The following is a 23,412-nucleotide window of genomic DNA, read 5'->3' as shown; positions in this document are numbered from 1 at the left end:
TCAGCTCTTATGTACACTGTTGCTCTGTATGGTTGACCCCAGAAATTTAAATGTATGTACCTTCACATTACACCTCTCTCCCTCTCACTGACTTTCATTCCTCTTCTCGCCAGTGCGTACCTCCACTCCTGTAAGTTCTGCTCCATAAGCTCCCTGCTCTCACTACAGACCATAAGGTCATCTGTGAACATCACAGTCCACATAGACTCCTGTCTGACCTCATCGGTTAAACTTTCTATCACCACTGTATACAAGAAGGAGCTCTGAGCTAATTGCTGATGTAATCCCACTGCCAGCTTGGATCCATCTGTCACTCCTACCACACATCTCACCACTGTCTTCATACATGTCCTGAACCACCCTCACGTACTTCTCTACCACTCCGGACGTACCACAGATCCACACTTTGTACCCAATCACATGCTGCATCCACAAAGCCACATTCTGACTCCTACAGACTCTATATTTCTGTGTCAACACTCTCAATACAAACATTGCATCTGTAGTGCTCTTTCTCAACATGAAACCATACTGCTACTCACTAATCAGCCTGTTATCTCAGCCAAGCTTCAACAACCAGAATTATATAATTTAGCTAATCAACTCAAATATATTGCATTTCTTTCAGAATAGTCTCTCATTTTTCTGGTAATTTCAATGAAATAAAAAGAGACAAAATCTGGACAAAATATTACATGAAAGTAAAACATTTTGATTTGCATGTCATCAACTGAAATAAGTATTTGATACACAAGGAAAACGTGACTTAGTTCTTGGTGGAGAAACCATTGTTGGCAAGCACAAGCGGGAAGACATTTGTTCTAGTTTGTCACCAGGTTTGCACACACCTCAGGAGGGATTTTGGTCCACTCTTCTTCCATAAACTCTGTAAATCCCCGAGGTTTCTTAGCTGCCACTTGGCAACTCGAAGCTTCAATTCCCTCCACAGGAGAATTGAGGTCTGGAGACTGGGTAGGCCACTCCAGGGACATTTAGCCATTCCCTTGTTTCCATCCACGACCCATCTTAAGTGTTCTAGCTGAGGGAAGAAAAGTTCTCATGCAAGAAGTTATGGTACATAGCCCTGTCCTTGGCCCTACAATACAGTGTGCACTTAGCAGAAAACAGGCCCAAAGCATGTCTCAATGCGTGACTGCAGTCCAAGGCAGGGGGAGACAGTCGTATTCTGTCAAACTGGTATTTACATTTTCATCTTTTAATTGGAGAAATGTCATACTACATCATTTGTATTATCCATTTATAAAGATAGATTTTGTACTTTTACAAATAACTAACAGACTGTTTCAATTTAACTACTATTTGACTTTTTGCACTGAAATGGATCATTTGAATTTTCAGTGTAGTCTGCAAGTTTCCTTCTTCCTTTTTCTATTTGCTGATTGAATTTAAATTAGTCCAAGAAAAGTGTCACTTCAACTGAAAGTGAGCACGCAGTCTACTGCAGCCCACCACTGTGCCACAGCAGTTCCCCTTTAAACTGAAATTAGACCTAGAATTACTTTTACATAACATACCACCGACACAAAGTACTTAGTATGCTATGCAACCCACTTTGAACCACCAGAGACAGCTACAAAGCCTGCACTCCCACGGATTGGAGTAGAGAGTAAGCGTGTGTGGCAGAGTGCTTACGTCCAGAGAAATAGTTTTGGGCACAACTTTGAAAGTTCAAGTTGTCTTTTTCACTTCAGTGGAAGCAGCAAAACAAAATTGTTCCGAAATGTAAAAGTGTATGTCAACAATGTTTGCCGAGACACTTCAGTGAAACTGAAACTAACAGATGGACACAGTGGGAAAAGTGTGGACAAGAAGATGAACACACTCAATCTAGAGTATACTTGTACTTTTTCCTTTTCTTATTTTAACTAAATTTCACAGAACTTTTTAGTGCCCTATTCTGCTGCTTCCATTTACTTCCTCTCATTTAATTCATCTCACAATACAGGTGGAAAAAATGAAAAATGACCAAGTTCATAAAGGTAGACGTGATATATGGGCATCGAAAGGTCTGCCTTTTGAACCTCGCTTTAATGTTATGCGGCATCAAGACACTATTGTGCCAAAGTCCATTCCTCCACACTGGAGGAATGGCAACATAGCACATAAAAGCCCCCTTATGAAGTGTGCTGTCAGCGCACGGAGGGAGGGCCTATTTGTCTACACAGAGTTTAGCTTTATCAAAGTCATGCATGGTTAAGTGTATGCAATCGCTCATTGAATACACAAAAGACTTAAGGATTTGGGTAAGGAGAAAGCATCGCTGCCCGCGCTCGGCAGCTCATTTCTAACATCAAACATCTCTGTTCAAAGAATGGTGTGTGCGTGCGTGTGTGTGTGTGTGTAAAACACCTCCAGGAAATGGAAAGTGTAGCAAGTGTAAGAGAGAGGCAGGGGGTAAATGGTCAAAAGCAGGGTGAGCAAAAGAGATTTACCATAGAAAAGGAGTGAAGAGTGAAAAATGCATTGGCTATACAAGGAAGGTAGCAGCGCCTCTTGGTCTCTTTGGAAAACATTTTCATTTTCAAGTGCTTTCATCTTGATACCTTGCCATCAACAGTCAACCTCAAACACCAGGTTCTCCTCCAGTAAACCACTCACAGGCTTTTTTTAAAGTCTTCAACAGGCTTACAGACAAAGCCTTTAAAATATTTTAAACCAATGAATGAAACAGTCATAAAAAAAAATTAAAAAACAAAGTGCTGTAGAAACCAATGTTTCTTGGACTAAAAATCTGCATTTATGCTAGACTTACCAAACATAAATGCCTCTTTACAACCGATTTAAAACTCTAGGCTAGTAGCCACTTTTTAAAAATTAAGTACTATAAGAAACTTCATCAACTTTATAAAGCTGTAGCTTCAGTTAAAACTGGAAGGACACCCACCAGTTGGATGCCTGTCAATAAGACCATCCCACTCACCATCGACTGGCACCAACAAGGGAGTTTTGTTACTATATTATACAGTTACATGAACATCTGAACACCTGCCAGTTCACAGCAAACTGTCCTTTATCACATTTCCCACTACAGTAAGTGTCTCTCTTACACACAGACACAGACTCAGAATACCAGCAAATTTAATGCTGCTAGTAATTAGCTGCTTTAGCACTCACAGTCTCTATAGTTAGGGCTTTCTATGACTTTTCCAGGTTTGTCACTATAAAAACCTTGTTGCAATTAAGTCAGTGTTTTTTTTATCATAGTAGAAGAAGAGTGATTCATTTCTTTGATCCTAACTTTAGCAGAATTTTAGCTAAAATTGATGCCAAGCTTGCTAGCTTAAACTTTTACCAGCAGCAATACTGTTTACTATAAGTTTTTGATTTTTTTTAAAGAATACTGCAATAATTATTCAAATATTAGGAGAGCAGCACTTTGTTTCTGGGACTTTTCCTTGAAAGGTTTAATTAATAGGACCTCTTTATCACCTCCACTTACCCAGTGAACTGTATGAATTGGGCGTGCTTGACGAGTTGTCAGAAAGTTAAAACAATTTGTTAAAGAGGTGTGTGGGAGGGAGGCGGAGCAGAAAAAGAAGCATTGTGACACCTTTAAGCCTCTGTGGACGAGGGTAAAAATAAACACCTGCTTTTGTGCCTGCTAAAGTGAGAGCAGAACTGCAACGCTCTGGCAAAGCAGAAGCAGTTAAAGCAGCTCGGCCTTGTGACTGACTGTTTACGGTCTGCTCACAAGGACGTGTCGGACAAAAACTTTAAATTAGCAGCAAACTGAAACAAAACTCGGGGGTGGGGTGTCAGTCAACTGATTTAAAAAGAAAAACAGCTTGCGACCTTCACTTAAGATGAAACTGTAATTTGTCAAGAAATTTTCTGACTGGCACTGAAGGCGTGCATTATCACATGTTGAAAAACCAAAATGATCCACATAAAATGAACTGCTCTTCATAGCACTAAGCCAGGTTCAGCCGGCACTGCTGGTACAATTTCTTCTCCTCTTACAGATATTAACCCTGCAAACTAGAGGTGACCATAGTTGGACTGCCAGGGGAAATCGTAAGGTGCATCCAGCCTTTAGACATAGCCATGGCTTTGTGGTAAAAGGTTAAACGCTGGAGTTATAGAGCCTGGAAGCTGAGGTACACACCGCCATCACAGAGCTGGGGTAAGTGCAGACTCATAGATCGATCTCATTGATATTTCTAAGGCCTGCTTTAGATCTGTTTAACCGGCTCAGAGTGAGATAAGTGTAGATCAACAAAGTGTTCAAAGCAGCCTGAAGGAAAGCAAAGCCACGTCAGTATGCACACAACTGTAGCCAGAGAAAGGAAAATACAATCTTCTTCTTTATATACAAGTAGCATACGATAATTAATAGGAATGTGGAACAAAAAAAAAAATGTATCCTTCAGTCTTGTTCTCTGTGCTGGATCTAAGGTGTCTAAAGAGCGCTTACTGAAATGAAGAACTGTATTATTTATTTTTCCGCACTGACACGAGCCACATATTAGTTTCCCCCCAGCTGACATAAATTTATGACACAGTCCAACAATGTCAGTGCTGTAATTTGATTGGTGCAGCATCTGTGTAGGTGGCCAGTAAAAATAGTTTGTAATATCATTTCAATTTCAACACCCACACAGGCTATTATTTTCGAGCTTGGAGGCCACAGCTTTGTCTCAGCTGTGATTTTCACATTCACTGCTTTACTCCCTGAGTCCCACTGGACCCATGAATCAGGGCTAGTGTTAGCTTGGTTTCCTACATTTTATTTAAAAAAAAAAAAAAGATGAACAGAGCAATAATCCACAAGTGGCCTATATCATGAAATATAATAAAGGCAATAATTAGAAGGAATCTCTAATACTGCTGGCAGGGCTTTTATCCTCCAAGTGGAAGCTTTTCAGGTTTATTTAAGCTCACTTTTAGGCACACCCTATTAGTACTAGGCTGTAGCGCTTTTTGCATTCAGAACTGACACACATTCAACAAGATATTAGAAACTTTCTTGAGATTTTAGTCCATATTGACATGCTAGCATCACACAGCTGCTCCAGACTTGTCAGCTGCACATCTCCTACTCCACCAAATCCCAAAGGTGCTCTACTAGATTGAGATGTTTGTTTAAGAAACCAGTTTGAGTTGATTTTAACTTCTTAACCTTCCTGCCTTCTTGGGACCTTTTTGTGCCACTGCTATGTGTTAAATGGCTGCCATTTCCACTGTGTTCAGTGGAATATAACCAAACTTGCCACAGGATAGTTTTTACCTGTCAATGTTAATATTCCAGTGTGAATTCCTTAAATCAGCCTAAAATGGCTGAGCAGCAGAAATCCCCACACCCATCACCCTGGGGACCATTTTCTGCCCATTGACTTCCATTATAAACGCTATTTTTCAACCCCAAATTATCATCATATGATTTTATTTTTTCTTCTTTTCTTGGATGTCAATGAAGACTCAGGGCCTTGAAGTTTTAATTTTTAAATTGCAAAAAAAATGCAAAAAAAATAATGGCAGGTCAAAATGTATGTTGGTGCCAATCTTTGGTCCATCTAAAGGCCTACTTATAATGACAATCACATATTACTTCAACTGGTTTTTTGTGGAAATATTTAGTTTCGTTTTTTGGTTTTTGGGGCTTATAACACAGGGCGCTCATGTAATAACACTGGGATTTGAAGGGTTAAAACAACGAAAATATAATTAAAACTTTACATGAATATTTCAGGGAGAAGTAGTTTTACAAGGTTGGCTAATTTAAAGTGGAATAAAATATGGATATATGGTCTTTTTATGGCGTGGCTGAGAATGGTCCTTAGGGTGATGGGTGTGAGTTTTTTAAAGGATGGCAGGAGGGTTAAACAGCCATCACAACACACTTTCAGTACATTGCAGTCATAGTTTGATGAACATGGTCATTGCATTACTCTGTGCTACTGAAATTTAAATCATTGTACCACCAGCAGCAGCCTGAGGCATTAATACAAGGGAGGATAGAGCAATCCTTTCTTGGTGTTTATGCCAAATTCTGATCATACAATCTGAATGTTGCAGGAGAAATCAAAATTCATCAGCCCATCCAAACATGCTTCATCCATACTATAGTAATACTCAGTCCAGCCAGTCAAATGTCAATCACTTCAATTCCCTTTCATCCACATTTCGCTCAGTTTGCACTTCAGGATGTCATCTTTACCATGCCTAAATGCACTGAATTGCTGCCGTCTGCCGATTGGCTGATAAGATTTTTGTAATCCATAAGCAACTAAACAGGTAGATCTGACAGAATTAGAATAAAAAGATTTACGATGGGGCCAGTTTTTATTTCATTATGCTGTTAAGAAAATGTGTCCTACTTTTACTATTTTGTTATGTTTGTGAGCTTCATCTAAACATGTTAAATTGTTGTACTTTCAGTGCTTTGACCTACTATTTCCTTATGTTAACTCAGTCTGCCTTGGAGTCTGCATTTGGGGCCTAATTCATAGTATGTGATAATAAAAAATTGCACAAAAAAGCAAATTAGTGCTTAAACATGTTCAAATAGTGGGAATAAAATATTACAAAGTGGCTACAATGAAATACATTCATTGATCTAAATGAAAAAGTTTAATGGTGAACAATCCTGAAATAGCGCTGATAGTAATGTGGTTAGTTTCATGGTTAATTTACGAAGTTGAGCTTTTTTTCTAAACGCAGGTGCAGCCACTTCATTTCAATATAAGGGCCCAATCTGCCAAGAGCTGCGCAATTTAGAGCAAGGTCGCAAAGTTAGAGATCATATTCAGCTGCGGGTAATTTACTAACCGAATAGGTGCAGCTTGTTAATTGTAATCAGAAAAGCATATAAATACAGGTCATACATGGTCATACATACTGTCTGACCAAACTGTCTGGCACACAGAGTTGCTATAATGGAAACAGGCGTTAGTAACTGACAGGCTCTAATGCAGGACTATAAGCCGTGCAACAATATTGTTACATTGTGTTCCATAGCATTTTTGTATTAAGACAACTTACATCACCTCAAAGGATAAAACAAGCCAGAAATGCCTGATTTGCAAAAGATTATACTTATACTTCACTACTGGTGGTGTTAACTGACTGTTTAAGAAAAAACTGAATTAGCAGATTGTGTGTGTGTGTGTGTATTATCAAAGAATTTGTGTAGGGCTAACACTCATGCGTTAGATTACAGCTCACTAGATGGTGAAAACCATGTGTGCTGTTCATAGTCCTGCAATGGTACCAGTTTGTTTAATTTAGAAATGTTTAATTGAAATGTTATTAAGAACATTTTTTTAAGGATTGAATGTATTGTGAATGCATTCCTCTGAACAAAAAAACAAACAACCTATCAAACCAGTTCAAAAATAACTGGGCCGCTATTAATTGACATTCATTCAAGACCCAATTATTTTTAAGATCAGGTCCGAAGTCAATATCTTCATTCCTCTGTCATTCAGCCTTTTCACTTTGAACCCCAGTACACAGCCTAAGAGCCAATACCATAAACTGAAGAGCAGCAAAATTTTTGTTGCTGCTAGTATGACTTCTTTTGGTTGGAGGTTCAAGGTCATCTCTAAATTCGTTGAGCAAATTTAGAATTAGGTGGCTTGGTAATCTGTACGTTTTTATCACATCTTCATCTGACACTCCAAAAACGTCAGCATGAGTGGATTGTAGCACACTCTCTTGAATCTCTGCAATAGCTCCTCCAAGCAATAACTGCCATCATATCAAGTGCAAATAATAAAACAAAATTATAAAGCATTCAATAAATAAATAAATAAATAAAGCATTACATATTGGCACAAATAGCGATAAATTACATATAATCACTTTGCATACTTGATTTAAATCCAGTCCTCTCTATTTTCTGCACATAAAGAAAGGAACTCCCAGAAATGCATATGCAAGAGTCACAAAAGTCACATTTTAGTTCCACATGCTGGTCAGATCAGGGTTTTCAGGGAATGATCTAAATGTGTTGCACAAGAACACAACTTTAAAGGGGAAATCAGACAAATTATTGTTATTATTTTTTTTACTTTATGATGACTTTACCATCCGATCTTGTATTACTTCGACTCCATGACTCTCACCTGACAGGTCACACATATGATTTGAAATTTTACATGTCAGCTGAGACACCAGGAGCAGGTAAGGTAGTGCAATGATTCACGTGTCAGCAAAAACAAACAAGAGGGTCTTGAATAATTCACTGTTTCCTACACAGGACTTACCTGAACACCCCCTCCACACACACACAGACACACACACACAGTCTCACACATGGCCAATTTTAAACCGTCAGATGAATTCACGCACCTCTGGCTTGTTTTCTCACAGCCATGAGGCGTTATTGTTCCAATCAGGAGCCTCTTTCTGCTCTCCATTTGAAACCCCACTACACTTTCATTTAATCTGACAAGTATAATCTTCTGAGATTGCCCTTTCCCACTGTGATGTTTAGAAAGCTTATAAAAGACTCACTTCATTGATCTGAAGACACTTTAAGAGGCTTTATTGTGGTTCCCACGCCACAATCACAACTAGACCTTTTGGAACAGAATAGTGCCAAACAACACACGTCAGTAGACAAGTCAACCTTTCAATAAAAACGTAATCGTTTTATTGATGCAAAGTCCACCTATCTATGTGTGTTACACATAGATAGGTGGACAGCAAGCCGTTTAAGTACAACTCATTTTGATGCAACCACAAAAATCTGCTATGTGCTATAAAATCCAATCTGTAATTGGACAATTTACTATTCACACTGACATTCAATTCATTAATTACAGTCTGTACACTCTATGTCACATGGGACTTCCCCTCTACTTTGGCCAGGCCTGCTGTATGCATTGCCTCTGTCTATCTGTGGTTGTGTTTAAACAGTCCATTCATTCACTCACTCATCATTTTATAGTGTTTGCTACATAGTAATCTAACTAGGAAACAAGCACCCACACCTGCTGATACACTTCTTCTTACTTTTCTTTTTCTTTCAGCTGCTGCTTTAGAGCTTACCACACCAGATCATTTGCCTACATCTAACTCTATCCCTCCATGAACCTTATCTGTGGTCTTCCTCTTTTTCTCCTGCCTAGTAGATACATATTTAGCATCCTTTAGTTACTGCTTAGCTTAGCTCTTTAGCTGTCTCTCTCATGCACTTATCTAGTCTTGTCCATCCTGGCCACTGGCAAACAGAAATTTTAGCATCTTCAGCGGTGCTAGCTCTTGTCTTTTTGTTTCCAACCCACCATTTCCAACCCACACATCACAGCAGGTCTCATTACCATATTGTTAACCTTCCCTTTCACTGTATTATTTATCTTTCTGTCACAGATTACCCCTGATACTTGTCTTCACCCACTCCAACTTCACCGCATTCTCTTCTTCACCTCTCTTTTCATTGTCGCTATCGCTACACCTTGAATCTTCACTTTCCAACTGTCTTCCTCTTATTCATACACATGTATTCTGTCTTCCTTCTACTGATTTTCATTGCTCTTCTCTCCAGAGCATACCTCCACCCCTCCAGGCTCTCCTCCATTTGCTCATTACAGATCACAGTGTCATCTGTGAACATCACAGTCCACCGATAATCCTGGCTGACGTCATCTGTCAACCAACACCACTGTGCACGAGAATGGGCTCAGAGCTGATCCCTGATGTGATCTCACCTAGGGCTGCTCAATTAATCAAATTTTAATCACGATTACGATCTGGGCTTTCAACGATCTTTAAAAATGACTGAGCCGATTATTAGCACCTCCCTCATGCTTTACTCTCGTGCTGCTCCGTGTGGCAAATCCAGCGCACCTCTCTGCGTTTCGAACACGTGTCACAAGAGGACCCGAGGGAAGCTCGGAAACCTAAGCAGAAGTTATTTGGAGAGGAGAGTGACTGCTGTTGGTTGAAAAGAGGTAAAAAAAAAAAAACTTCAGTGGTGTGGAAACATTATGGGTTCGCGGAGTCAGACGTGGATCAAGTAGACATAGTGTGTAAACGTTGCTACAGCGTCGTAGCTGCACCACAGAGCAACACTGCAAAGTTCACTAAACATAGATGTTTACATTTTTCATTTATTTCTTATATTGCAAACATTTGCACTGTTATCAGTATTTGCACACTATTTTATATTATTTTTTAAAGTCATTATTCAATACATTGTTATTGTTAACCCTTTAAAGCCGGTCGCTCCGTTTTGTGTAACTATTTTTAAATCCCTGTAGAACCTGAACCATGTAAGCTAGCGCAATAATTTTTTTTGCATATGAAACCGGAGGAGTTGTACTTACATCTTATGCCATCAGCTTGTCCTCGGTTACGGTTTCCTTCCACATAAAGCTTTGCAAAAATTGCATAAAAAGCGCTTGCAGGAACAAAAACATAATATTTCAGAAACAGGCTTTGCCGATCCGATCAGCTGTTCATAACACTTCCCACATTGAAACAGACGTCACCGCTAACTATCGCATGTCCGCCATTTCCTGCCCGAAACCGGAAGTGACGTCATTTTCGCGGAAAATGTAGTTTTTTACTTGTAGGCCTTAAAAGCCTATACTGGTGTTTTTATAAGTCATGTTTGACTTTTCTGAAGTTTCTGGGATACTTAGAACTCGAATTGCACTGCTGGAAATAGTTTATTTTGATGCACCTGCTGTTTTCTTTGCAAATTTGCATCATAGGATTGTTTTTTGTTTTTCCTGCAGTATATAAAAATTGCTGTATCTCCAAAATAAAACTATGAAGACACTCAAAATAAATTTCCTGTTGTTGTAAACTATTTTTTGCAACTTTTTTGTATTTAAAGTTTTGAGGGATAAACCTCTTAAATTTCTCCAAGTAGAAATATATGTAAAAAAAAACAACAAAAACGATTTTCAATTTTTTTGTAGTTTATTGCACTTTTTTGTAATTAATGTAATTACTATGGACTTAATACATACATATTATTAAAATATGGGCTATAACAGTTGTATTGATGTATAGCAACTTGAAATGCTCCCACAAATGGCACTACAGCATGTAAAAAAATAATATAAGCTCTGGCGGACTTGGTTCTAGTAGGTCTTAAAGGGTTAAATAAATATCGTCAAATAATCGAGATCTCAATTTCAGTGAAAATAATCGTGATTATAATTTTTGCCATAATCGAGCAGCCCTAATCTCACCTTCACCTTGAATCCATCTCTCGCTCCGATTACACACCTCAACATGATTTCCCCGTCCTCATACATACCCTGTACCACCCTCACATACTTCTCTGCCACTCCTAACTTCCTCATACACTAGAAACGTTCTTCTCTTGGTACTCGCTCATGCTTTCTCCAGATCCACAAAGACACAGTGCAACCTTTCCTGACCTTCTCCATACATCTCTATCAGCACTCTCAAAGCAAACATTTGTAGTGCTGTCTTTCAGCCGAAGCTATACTGCTAGTCACTGATTGTCACCTCTTTTCTTAACCTTGCTTCAAAAACTCTTTCCGATAGTAAATAACAGCACAGTGTCCCCTAACTGTGTTGTTCTCTAGTAAGTTTGACTAGTGTGATACTAATTGTGATTTAATGTCACCCTGTCACCCTGCTTGGGGCTTGTGTGTCTTGAAAAAGAATGTGCACGGTGTGAGTGGCTACTACTATTATACTGTATCCAGAATTTATTTACATAGGGGTAGAATTTCAACACACCCAGTTTTCTTCCATTTCTCTGCTAAATGGATTTGATCACTGAAATTTAAAATCTAGGTATTTAATTACTAGGCACCATGGTGCGACATACACACACACACACACGTGCACACACACCCTTTCTTACTCATCAGCCCTCCACCTGCCACTAAGCTGAAAATAGATTTTCCTCTAAGGGCAGCGAGTTCAAGTTTACATTCCTAATGACCAACAATAATTTAACTGATTGACGACTGATTGTGAAAATCATCTAATGACTAGCAACCTCTGCACTTGATAATGCCATGCGCTGCTTCACGACTTTATTAAGCATACCGATCTCACTGCACGGTTAAATAATTCACTGCCATTGGCCAGGTGCAGGCTGATATTTCAGTGTGGTTGGCTGACATGATACTGTGCGTGACAAACTGTGCCCTGCGTTCACACTTAATTCAGGGGACGACTGCTCTGCATAAGGACAGCTTGGAAAGATGTATGAGCTGGGGACTTAATGTATTCATAGCGAAAAGGATGGAGAAATTGGTCTTGAGATGTGATAAAGCGCCTGCTGAGGTGTCTTTGATAAATTATGATGAAGCTATGCAAATAGTGCCTGGAGCAGCTGGATCTTCGGCATGTACTGTTCAATTAGCCTGTCACTGAGGTGGTAGTGTAGCACTTGGACTGGATGAGCAATGAATCCATTTATTACTGAAATTCATGATAACTTGATATCGAACATTATGATTAAATTAGAAATACTATTTAGGAGATCGGTACAAACCTAAATAAGAGATTAAACCCTTATTAACACTTTGTGCATGTGACCTTCATTAACACATCAACTACATACATACATGCTCTGGTCTTTGAATCTTTTACAGAGAACTGCTTCGCTAACGCTGCTAATGTGTATGAGATATAGGTCCCAAGAGCTTTCTTATCTAAACAAATTCAGTTTAGATAAGAGAGTTATGGACTAGTGCTCTAAAGTAGACTTAATTTTACTTAATTTTGCTGTTCAGATTCATACCAAATCCACTGTAACTCCCACAGTCCTAATCTGCAAAAAAGGGAAGAAGCTCAAAGAGCCCTCTCAGATATAGTCTCTTCCACCCCATGGCCCATCATCACATTGAGTCCCTTTCACTAAATATTTCACAACGAGCCCGTGCATTCAGATTTTACATTCCTGATATACAGTCTGCTGCCCAAAAAAACTCTCTCCAGCCCTCTGAAGTATGAGATTAGAGCAGCTTTGAAGGCCATTTTTTTTCCTTGTAGCCATAAAAACAAGGCACTGAAAAAAAAATATATCCAACATCCACCGCAGCCAGATGTGTTTCTCTAATCTCCTGTATTTCAATTAGGTTACTACTACTGAGTAGAGTTTCTTCTTGGAGCTGTCCTCACTGATGGGTTTAGAAAATGACATTTCAGTGTAATTAGAGCTTGGAATATCATAATGCAGCAAGAAACAAAATGTGTCCAGCTGAAAAACTGCTACAATTAAACGTGCCGTAACGTAAAAATAATCTTCAAGGATGAAAATTGTAAAATATAGGCTGGTTAGAAATACGACTAATTTATTAATTTGGTGGTGATTAGATGAGTAGGAGTAAGCAGCAGCCATTGAATTGCATCAACGTCTAAAAACAGAACGGTGAGGGGAAATGAAAGCCAGCCATTTCTTTCTTTTACTCAGTGTGAGAGTTGACCTTTTCACACAGTCCCTGCCTGCGGCGCTAAGGGAAGTGCACATATGCAGGGGATTTGAACTTTAGCTTCCATGGAGCATCTGGCATATGTATGCTAACTGTTTAAAGTCTCTGCAGGATATTGCAGACAGTAGCATAGTGTGAAGAAAAACATACAGGATGACGGCTGATAGCGATGTCTTATTTAAACAAAATTTTGCCAAATGTTATCCACTGGCCACAAGCGCGTTGTGGAATTTGTAGCAACTGTGGCAGGGGTTAATAGTGAAATCTCACATCCTGAAATTCACTTTGGCATGAGCCTACTGAGCCTGTGAAAACAGCTGTATAATGTCTCCTTTGGCTCTGGAGGACCTTTTTAAACTCAGCTGGTATTAGATTTATGTCGGTTAGAAATATGTAGGGAGTTTTTTAGGCTGCATTACAGACTAAGGGGAGGGACTTCTTTAAAAGACGTGGCTGTATATTTAATGCGCTACAGAATTGCATTATGGGAAAGGATCCATGGTAAAAGAGTACGTTTATTTTGAATTCCACTCCATCAATCATAACTTTTTTTTTTTCATTTCATGTGCTTCTTTGGCGACCTGAGAGTGCTCCGTTGTAGTGCCATGACATTTCCAAATGTGCGTGACCCAATAAAAACGTCTAAACATATTATGTAAAAAGATTTTGTCTTTTGTAAGCTGTAACGAAAAAAAAGAAAGAAAGAAAAGCGAAGCACACAAAAATATGTGCCTGTCTCACCATCATTGGTAACATCACTGCACAGCAAAACTGTCACAGCTAAATAAAATAAAATAAATAAAATAAAATGTTAGACTTCATTTAAGCTACTCTGAACCAATGCAAACTCTAATTATCAAAAATGAGACCCGGGGTGATCTCAGCACTGTCAGACCAAACCCAGCATAGTTGATGCAAAAACCTGTGGTCAACCCTACAGTACCTGAGCTGAGTACAAATTCCAATAGGCCTCTTGAGTCCAGATGAAGTGAGTAGTTAAAATGATTTTCCACATTTTGAAGGCTCTATAGACCTTTCATTGTTAGCTCTATAGTTCTAGAAGTCAGCACAGCAGCTTTCTAAAATCTGGCTTTTATTGAACTATTTTATCAATAACTCTGAAGAAAGCCGGGAAGACGGCCATGAAACACACTGGTTTTATTTGATCTAATATTTTAATTTGTGCCCATTTTCATTGAAATGAAGTTGAATTTAGTTAAAAGTTGAAATAGCAACTGCCTTTGATATAAAAGCCCCAGTGGACTTGAAAAACTGAAGCAATCACTTGAATCCTATGTCAGCAACCTGTCTGTTCTGTTTTACAGTACGCAGTCTTGTCAGACTGACTGTTAATTAAAAGAAGGGCTGTACTGTTGCTGAGATAGAAGAAGGAAGTACATGGGTGCTAAATAGAAAAGTTCCACAACAAAATGGCGACGAGGATGGGATGGTCCGTGTGATCGCTGAACAACGGTTCCGTGGACGGGCTGATCACCCCTGAGGAAAAAGGTACCTTTGTCCTACCAGCTGTTGAAGCAAAGGAAATGGAGGAGTCACAGAGCCGTGTGTTTCAGTTACCACCGAGATCATCGATTTTGAGGGGACTGCTGCAGATGGGTGAGTTGTAGCTAACTTTGTATACAGTTATGAGGAGTTTTTTTGTCTGGCCGAGCGGTGAAATGCTTGCTGCTCCGGAGTTCGAGTCTCTGGAGGGAAAATCCTGGGGTTCGAGTCCCCAGGCTTGTGTTCGGTTCCTGTGTTGTGCAAAAGAAAAGCAGTCGTCTGCCAGAGTAATTGCAAAAACACCAGCCCATCACAGGGAACGGTGGTTCAAGTCCACCGTTGATAATCACGTCTGCACAATACAGTGTGTGGAGTGACGGTATTTTAGCACTTTTCTGCCGGTAAGGGAAGAAGGCCATTGCAGGGGACGCTCTGAATGTAAATATGGGATCTAGATCCAGTAGCAGCGCTCCACCGGGCGGCCAGAGACAAAACTCAATGTGTGACTGTATGGTAAGAATTGAGTAAATGTGTGGTGTGTAAGATTGCAGAGAATGGTTGTGTGGGAAAAGTTGATGTGTGTGTAAAAACAGTGAGAAATGGGGCTACAAAATGTTGAAAATGGGGAACAAAAACAAAAAAAAAAGAGAGGAGTGTAGAAATGTGTGTAAAAGTTGTTTCCAACTAGAGGGAGAAGGTGGTACCAGAGGTGGGACCAAGTCATTGTTTTGCAAGTCTCAAGTAAGTCTCAAGTCTTTATCCTCAAGTCTCAAGTCAAGTCTCAAGTAATGTCAGGCAAGTCAGAGTCGAGTCTCAAGTCACTGGTGTAAAAGTCAGAGTCAAGTCACAAGTCTGAAACTTTGAATTTCAAGTCCTTTCGAGTCTTTAAAAAAAAAAAAACGAAAAAGCATGTTGCAGTTATGCTAAATGTAAATATTAGACCATGTAATTTTTAAATCTGTGTTTTTCTCAACACATGACAAAATAGTGAACTTAGAAAGTATACACAAATTGTGAAATTGCACCTCTTTAAAATGCAGCTCAATTAAACTTAGCTCCTGGAATAATTTTCACGGACAGTTCTGAGATAAGCTGCATGTTATTCTTGGATGCGGTTGTAGGACCGGCTTTAAAATCGCATGACAAAAATATCATACATATTAAAAAAAAACTGTATCACCAACGTAGCCTGGACAACATTTGCTAGTTAGATGAAGTCAGCTATCTCATCCTAGCATATTTATATGCATATTTATAATCATACGGTTCTTGGAGTGAGTGCACACACTCATGAAGTTTAGTAACTTCCGGTCACTGCAACAAGCCCAGGTACAGTTTACCGATGGATGGGTACAGGACCTTGAAATGCACCGTGTAGAAAGTAAAGACCATCGTACGTATCATAAGTTTACCAGTCTCACAAATCGTCGTCATAAATACACATTCGTTAACCGTTTATTTATAGGACCTTTAAGCTCAACGGTAATTAATTAGCAGTGGAAATAATTTCTGGTAGCATCACAGAAATGTAGCAGTGACAATAATATTGTATGCTGTAATCGTACTGGACAATTGGTGATACAAAAAACCTGTTTTATCCTGTGAATAAAAGTATATGTTTTTGTCAATGTACCATAATAACAGAAGCGAAACGCAATATTGTGTCAGGACAATTCACTATTTATGCACAATAAACAAAGGAGCATAGCGCGACAATTTCTGTTCAGCACCAGACTTGCTTGTAACCTATATCACCAATTATGTTATGAAAATGACGCATTAACTACAACAGCAGACTGACCTTTGTGGAAATGCTTGGAGCAGACTAACCTGTGAGCTGGAGTGTTCTGGGACGTTATATTTGGTCTTTGAATGGCTGCAATCCAGGCCATCCGTCGCATCTTTGTTACTTCGGAAACACGGCTTGAACAATTTCTCTTCAACGACGTAATCCGATAACAACCGATCTCTTTACCCGTCGGCTTCCCGTGGCTGTCATGCGACCGGCTATTGCAGTTAATAATACAACGGCTTCTTGACATTTTTGTGTTTCTTTTTATCGCTGTGTGACTGGTTTCAATTGAAAGCCTGCGTGCGCTAGTACCTCTTGCCACGAGTTCCCAGAATCCTTTGCGGTTCTACCCCTGAATGACGTCACATTTTCAATCTATATAATATGCATGTTAAATTTTATATTTGGGGTGAAATATCAAGTCTTTTCAAGTAAACCGGTTCAAGTCCAATTCAAGTCCCAGGTCATTGGTGTAAAAGTCCAAGTCAAGTCACAAGTCTTAGAACATTTTTTCAAGTCAAGTCTAAAGTCATAAAATTAATGACTCGAGTCTGACTCGAGTCCAAGTCATGTGACTCGAGTCCACACCTCTGGGTGGTACTGCAGGCCACCAGCTCCTCTAGGGTGGACACACGAAAAATTTCTTTTTAGCAGAATTGTTGATAAAAATAAGCAATAAAAATAGGAAGAGGGTTTGGTGTTTTTCAACGTAGAACAACTAAAATCTCTCTGGGATTTTAAGAAAGGGGAGATCAGAACCAGAGAGGGGAGATGTGTTGTTTCAAGTAGGGAGACGAATGATCAAAATGTCTCAGTGTGTCACTTGCAGGTGAAGAGCAGACCCGGATCAATTTTCCACGCGCAGCAGTCGGAAGCAAATTATAGGTTAACATGATTAGAAACACTCAAGCCAAGTTTTGGCTGAATTATTTTACAGCTTAACTTCCATGTGTTTGTCACCCTGAGAACACAAGCTCCAAGAATCTCTCCCTGAAGACAAGAAATGCAGTTCCAGACCAATGAGATGGATCTCAAGAGCTCACAGCAGCATCCTGAGCAGTGAAGAAAAGGTCCAGCAGCAGCAGCTGTGCAAGACAGCGACAGCAAGGAGAAAAATGGCATCATCATGACTGGATGGATGGATGTGCATTTCCAACGAGCTGCACCTTCACTGTGTGTGAATGGACCTTTGAAAAGACTGCTTGAGTTGGACATTTGCCACTTTCGGCACAAAAATGGCAAGATGAGAGTGTTAAAGACACAGGACAAAGCTGAAAGACAACTGACTCTCACTGGACTGCTGCAAGGGGGGGAGATGAGATGACACCACAGTGGAAGGAACAGGGGAGGACATGGAGGAAGGCTGTTTTAGTGTGGGAATGAAATTTGGGTTTAGGAAACTGGGAGTAAAAACGACTGCCTTGCATGGAGAATTGAAAAGTGTCTGGAGCACCGCAAAGAGGAGAGGTACACAAAAATTACACAAACAGAAAAATGCATTAATCCTACTAACACAAACACACATGCAATGAAGCTCATGAAGATCAAACAGTATTTTAAGCATGCATTTCTGTTACCATCATCTTGTCCGGTTCACTTAGTGGGTTAAGAAGTGATACATAGACTAGTGAACTAGTATTATTTTTGGGGAGGGATGATTGAATCATTGCAGGGGTGAACAGAATGCTGCAGGAGGGTCAGATGAGTGGAGACTAATAGATTATTGAGTTTCTGGTTTCTGATGTGTGAGGGAGGTCTTATCATGACACACAGCTGGGAACATGGGGGAAAACAAACACTCATTATCTAATAGAATATTGCTGTTGTGTGAGGTGTGACTGGTGGATGAAAGTTTTGGAGATTTACTGATGCATTTTCCTTTGGTACCACTTTGAACCTGCCAGTTTTGATCTATTATTCTAAAAGAGTATGCTTAGACAACTTCTAAAAAGAGGCCTTCATATTTTTTGATTTTAACAGTGCACTGAGATTTTTTGCTTGGCAATTTTCTCTTTTTCAAGCAGGCCTGCAAAATCGGAATCGAAAGCACTACACAACATGTTGACCAATCGCAAGTGAGGTTCTCCAAAATTAAAATGGGCTCGGGAGAAAGCCACTTATTTGGGACAATCAGAAAACAAGTCCCTGTCAAAAAGGATTCAGCGAGGTAATCCAGTCTAAATTGTTTTTTCTTTTTTTGAAATGACGTCATTGCTGGCAGTAGAAACTTATTGCATCACGAGAGGTTCTACTGTCAGCAAATAAAAAATGGGGACTGACTGTTGACTGACTGGACACCAGTATGCAAGATTGCACCTCCACCTAGACAGTGACAAAAGGGTGGATGTATGTATGTTTCTTTTTACAGGAGCAGAAAGGTGACAGCAACAGGTTGCATGAGCTTTTGGGCCGTGCTGATTTAACCTTTTAATTGCCACTTTCTGTGTCTGTGAATTTACCAGCGGTGTGTTATTCATGACCTTGTATTGTTTACAGTGCAGAGGTCACTGTGAGAAAGTGTGCATACAGATGCGCAGCGTTAACATCTACATCACTTTTTCCACAGCAAAGGGTTAATCGTGGGATCTAATCACATGATTTACAGCAGGACACACCACTGGCTAATGTTTTTTCTTACAACAGGGCCTGGAGTGAAACTACTCCAGGGGAGAAGCCCTGGGAATTTTTAACAGACAATGCACAACTTCATTGTGCATGTCCAATTGTGATAAGCTGACAGAGGGCAAAAGAGGGTTTTCCGGGGAAGTTTTCATTTTAAAATTGCAGAGACCGCGACATGAGAGATATGGAAGGATTGACTGAGGCGCAGATGCAGACCATGACCATGAGAGAAGGCTTCAAGAGGACCATTGAGAAGCAGGAACCATCTGTAGGACAGCAGACAAACGACAGTGGGCTGCACCACTGGGCTTCCAAAGGATTGTCACGAGGAGATTTTGAACAGCAAAATCTTAAATAAAATGAAAGAGTTTCGCCGTTGAAGTTGAGGAAGACAACTAAGGTGTACGACGTGCTCTGCCTTAAATCTACAGCCGCGTTGGAACAGAAATCGAGGAATGGAGAGAGCGTGCCAAGCTCCAAAGGTGACAGCGCAGAGGGAGATCAGCGTTGGAATTATGACTCTGTAAACGGCACAGACACCAGGAGCCATGACCGTGACTGGAATGACCACCTAATGCTGCTTCACTTTGCCATGCAAAGTACTTTGACACTCTGGAGAAGACCTTTCCTCTGTATCATTGTTGCTGCCATTTGCATGTGAGAGCTTAGATTGTGGGGAAGATTAAAGATGAACAAAGGGTGGTGGGAAAACAGTGAAGTGAGGATACACAGTGTGAAACTCCTTTAAGTGTACAATAATGTTGATGTGATATACAGAATGTCAGGAAAGAAATTCTGGTTTTAATGTGATATAAGAATCAAAGGGTGGGATTGTATAGGAATTTCTTTCATTTATGTATTAATCACATTATTTTTGTATAATGCCTTGGTGCCACTGGATTTTAACATGTCTGATACCCATACTGAAGACAAATGGTGGGGGTGTAGTAAGGAAGTTTGGGGAAGCAGACCAGAGTCTTTTGTCTCTTCGAGGACTCTGGGAAGTAGCAAGGGAGTGTGAACCTTAAGGTGTGAAACAGCTGTGTACTGCCTTTTGTTCCTGGAGAAGGTATTTAACTGAGAGCCATGCTAGGCTCAGGGAGACTCTGCTGACCGTCTGTCCCGCCGACATGCAGGGGCTCCATCAAGCTTGGTTGTCTGTTGTCTTTGTGTGTTTGGATTAAAGAATGTTAGCTACTGCTCACTGCTCGTCTGCAGGCTTTATTTAGACTTAAATAGACTTAAATAATTCTGGCTGTATATTTGACAACAGTTATTTTATTTGGTCAAAGGTAGCCTTGATTTCACCCAGTGTAAATAACAGTATAGACTAGTTCACCACAATTATGGCTGAAGATGGGGAAAAGCTCCCCATTTCACATAGCTCCAAACTGTAGGAAAGTGAACTTCAGATAAACCTCATATTGTCTCTAAAGTGACGCCATTTACTAGCATCTATATTTCTTCCCAGTCTTTTCTTTTTGTTACTGCACTCTCTCTCTCTGAAGAAGCTTTCAATCTCAAACCTATTTTTCTTTTAAAAAGACACAAGGCGGAAACAGTGATGGCAAGAGGGCAGCACACTGATTTTGCAAGGAAGCCACATTAAAAGTAATTTCATCACTTACTAAAATCCTTATGTTATGACTAATTACACCATAACCATTTAAACTTAATGAAAATTATTAGACAAAGTGTCATGGTTATGATGGCTAATAACAAAATGAACATTGAAGGAAGTATCATCTCTTTAAGATGTTTCTAACTCAACTGCCTCCATTCATTTAGCACTACTCCTTACATCTGTTGAGTACTTAACAGATGGGAACATATATTTCCCATCACTTCAGTGCACTCAGAAGCATTCTGCTTTTCTTATTACAAGACTTTCCTCATTCTTTCACTTAGTGCACAGCCCAGTAGTAAGAACTCAAAGCAAGAGCCTTGATCCAGACTTTTGTATTGTCACCAGACAGATTGCAAAATAAAGGTATAGAACAAACCTGATGTTCAGATGTGCCATGAGATGACATTCACGCATTATTACTGCAGTAGTAGTATTGTAAATGTGAATACAGTACAGTTAAAAATTACAGTTACAAACTGTGGGCTTAGATGCGTTTTTCCAATATACTCCACCTTACTACCTTTCATAGGGAAATTAAGTTTAATCCACTAAATTTACTGTGCATTTAGAGGAGAATAATTCTGAAACCAATCAATAAATATTAATATTTTTTTTCTAAAAACAAAAGAAAAAAAACACATCTATTTTGGCCTTCTCCAAAAATTGGGTTTAGGATAGTGTTATCACCTAGGATGACTGAGATCTCATCAAATCAAATTACTTTTCAGGATTTAAACCTGCTCCTCGAAATTTGGCTTTGATAGCAGGCCCCTCTCTTGGAGGGGTGCCTGTATGAGTCTGTGATGTGTTTAAAGAAGGGCAAATAAATCCATTATTATAATTTGCTAGAACTATATTGCTGTAGATTCAATGACTTCAATGGACGTTTGGATTTTGGATTTTGGATGTGACAATGGTAAAATATTTATATAGCAAAAGATTTGTGCGACACAACATGAATAAAACAAGTAAATATCACCCTTTATACCTTTGAGAGAAGCTACCAGATGTAGTCAGTTATAATTAAGTTAAGAAGCCTTGGCTTCTTAACTTAAGTTAAAGGACATTGTAGAAGGGTGTAGCATATATCTGAGCTGTTTGAAGTCTTTTTACCCTGCATGTGTTAGAGAAAATCCTAAATAAATTCAAACTTGTGTACAAAATTCTTTTTTTTAATTCATTAAAGATGTATGCTATTTGATCATTGAAAAATAACAGTTCAAAGAAATCAAAGAAAAAGCCCAAAATCACTGTGTAATTCATGCACTTGATGAGTAGAAAGTAACGTAAACTTCTACCTACAAATAGTAACAAAATACATTTGCACTTGTTTTGTAACATTTTGACATTTTGTACTTTTATCCATATATGCATCATTATAATATGCAGTGCATTAATATTTCTGGCCCCACAGTACAGGGAGACAAGAATGTCTTGAGAAAGAAATTGATATACTGGGAGGCACCACACACCGTGTTTTCTCTTCAATTATTAATTTAGTCATTCTCTTTGAAGACAAAGAGAACACAAGAGACTTAAATGCATGCAGGGGTGATAAAGCCTCTGCTTCATCAAACAGCAAGATTGGCCCGGTGAACCTCAGAAGCAACAATAGGTTTTATTCAAGACTTCAATTCTCAACTCCCTTTGGCTTTCTTCCAGCCAAAAGCTCTGAAATACACCACCACTGTGTCTGCCTATTATGGAAACCCTTTTAAAACCAGAAACAGGCTACACCCATGAGTGAGCAGCAATTTGACAAACGGACAGGAAGCTGAGGTCAGTGTAGCACACCATACCTGCCACAGCTGGCTCTCATCCAATGTAATTTGTGCCCCGTCTCTTCATAACATCCCTGTAAAAATGAAAACACAAAAAAGAGAGAGAAAGCGGCAGGTCAGACGATGTAATGAGACTTGAAGAAATAAAGTATACAGGAGAGGACAATGGCAGATTATATCGCATGGAGTATGAGTGGCTTTCAGACTTAAGTCTTAACATTTTAAATAATGTGTTTTATTGAGGCTGAAACATCACCGGGAATCTCTAAAAAGAATCTCTTTAACTTGAATAAATGAATTTTCATTTACTTAAAAGCTGAACCCATTCTGTCAGAAAATAAAACAAAGAATCAGCTTGCACTTCTCTAAACTGTGCACACACAAACGCTTTCCTTCATGTAAAGTCTCAGCTGAACTCAAATAGATCTTGACGTGAGTTTTAAGTGTAATCAGCCAATGCTTGATCAGTATGCTGCAGCCACCGGCACTATCTCCCCTAACTGTGGCAACAAACAGGAGGAGAAAGTGGAGGGATTTATCGGCATATGCTCTTTCATGAGAACTTATCATTCAAGACCCACTCACGCCCGGAAAAGGTCAAATGAAATTCTCTCCTATCAAATTAAGGTTTTCAATTGATTAATAAGCCTCAGTGGCAGATGCTGAGCCTGCACATGGTAAATTTCACAACAC

The 23,412-nt window shown here is 39.4% G+C and overlaps 1 protein-coding gene across 4 annotated transcripts in view; it reads right to left on the bottom strand.

The window, feature by feature from the left end:
* LOC113016462 (beta-1,3-galactosyltransferase 1-like) overlaps positions 1 to 23,412 on the bottom strand; it is a 203,118-nt gene that overhangs the window by 84,848 nt on the left and 94,858 nt on the right. For all 4 annotated transcript variants that reach the window (XM_080297204.1, XM_080297203.1, XM_080297202.1 and 1 more), the window contains exon 2: positions 22,738 to 22,793. The gene's annotated coding sequence lies outside the window, so the exon portion shown is untranslated. The remainder of the gene's footprint in view (positions 1 to 22,737; positions 22,794 to 23,412) is intronic.

This window comes from Astatotilapia calliptera, chromosome 23 (genome assembly GCF_964374335.1).
Source record: "Astatotilapia calliptera chromosome 23, fAstCal68.1, whole genome shotgun sequence".
NCBI lineage: Eukaryota > Metazoa > Chordata > Actinopteri > Cichliformes > Cichlidae > Astatotilapia > Astatotilapia calliptera.
This window is presented reverse-complemented; position numbering and strand designations above follow the sequence as displayed.